General features: G+C 30.7%; 1 long non-coding RNA gene across 1 annotated transcript; it reads right to left on the bottom strand.

Annotated features, from left to right (window-relative positions):
- Positions 1–627: 627 nt before the first annotated feature.
- LOC124633785 lies at positions 628–1,592 on the bottom strand. The gene is made up of 2 exons (XR_006984780.1): positions 1,166–1,592; positions 628–899 (listed from the first exon to the last, which is right to left on the bottom strand). It is a non-coding gene; the product is annotated as an uncharacterized LOC124633785 (long non-coding RNA).
- Between the last annotated feature and the right edge of the window lie 202 nt (positions 1,593–1,794).

Raw genomic sequence — 1,794 nt, 5'->3', positions numbered from 1 at the left:
TTTATATTCCAGTTTTTTTTCTTAGAAAAAGGCAAGGTAGGTAAATTTTATTTTAATAGTCTTGTAAGTATGTAGGTAAACTATTTTTAAATTACAGAACCGACTATGTTGTAATCAGGGACTGAGAATATAATTTGACTTTGTGTTTTTCTACACCGTGACTTTTTAGTCGTCTTACAAAGTTGGTCCACTCAATCTATCCGACATAAAATACCACTAGACACGATTATTAATTTTATAGCCTTACTTAATTAAGATAATAGGTGCAAAGAAACATACTGAAAAAAAAAAATGTTTACGTATCAAACGGTAGAAAGTAGGTACCTTCCCAACGCGCCGCGCTCCATTGATTCAAGATTTTAAGATTTTTCAAGATTGATACGGGCAGCGCTCACAACAGGGTGTTCTTATAATCTACGTCATGCATCAAAATAATGAATTAATTTTTATTTTTAAATTATTCAAATCTCATAAATATATATTTTTTTTATATGAACGTTTACTAGTCATTGGATACATGAAGAGGGCTGCCGTTGTAAGACGACTAAAAAGTCACGGTGTATATTTAAGAGTTTCTCGATCGTGGTATACTTATCTTTTATTAAAAGGCAAAAAAAAACACCAATGTTATTTTAAACGTTTGTTTAATATATTAAATTAAAATATTTACACATGTATGTTATATTTGTGATGCAGTTTGTACAAAATTATCTTTCTTTTTCAGAAAGTAAAATATAATTTAGTAACTTCAGGTACTAAGTCTCGAATAAATAGCTCTAGTTGGATTCTTGAGGGCCTTGCTCGGCAGGCTCCTGGACTATGACTACTTGCTTATGGGCCCGTCTTCTGGCGTAAGGGCCTAATCTGACCCTTGTTGGTTCTCCGGGTCCTTCTGACACCTGTAAAATGTGTTACGAGTAAAATTAACTCAGTGTTTTTGTGTTTTATAAATGAAAGATTCTTGGGCAAGAACATTGTCACAAGACTTTTTCACGTTAAACCTGACAGGGGACAAAAGTGGGACTTATCCTTAATCTATGGATATAGGAATAATGTATTTACATGTTGTAATTAAATAACAGTAAATACTTAAACTACTAGTAAGATAAAAAAAGGAGTCTGTAAGATTCATTCTGTGATTTCTACGATAAAAAAAAATACACACCTGTACTCTCTTCCGTCCCGCTACATTGTTTTCTAAAAATGTGTTTACAGCAGACAGCGTATTAATTGGTATCTATAAAATAAATTAACATTAATAATAAAATAAATGGGATAAATTTTAAAACAAACTAAAACTGTGCGTTTTACAAAGTTGTACTCACCAGACTCGCATTATTTTCTCAACCACCAAAAACACGCCGTGTACTAATTAGAATTTAACCAAACCATGACGTACTCCTTTAATTAGTTACTAACTACTTATAATTAAATAAAAAATATAGTATTAATCTAATGGTGTAACCCATTTATACACGATTGACTTCCACAAAAGTTACAATTCACTCCCAAATTTTATTCAGAAAACCGAATAAAATTTTAAGCCATCACCAATAAGTCATTTCATAAAATAGTTCGCAACTGTGAAACGTAACGAGATAAAAGCTTTTTTTTTAAGCAAGCAAAAAAAGGTATCTTCTTACTACAAGTAATTGAAATTAAAAATATAATGTGAAATCATAAAAAGAAAACAAAAACATGCATTTACAAAATGTTAAAACTCTGCATGCGGTAATGTGCGAATTAAACACATAATGTGTATGTGCATTAAGCATTATGGTTTATAAATCTGTG

The sequence above is a fragment of the Helicoverpa zea genome, chromosome 10, assembly GCF_022581195.2.
Source record: "Helicoverpa zea isolate HzStark_Cry1AcR chromosome 10, ilHelZeax1.1, whole genome shotgun sequence".
NCBI classification, from domain to species: domain Eukaryota; kingdom Metazoa; phylum Arthropoda; class Insecta; order Lepidoptera; family Noctuidae; genus Helicoverpa; species Helicoverpa zea.
The sequence above is the reverse complement of the archived record's forward strand: the minus strand, read 5'-3'. Positions and strand labels throughout refer to the sequence as shown.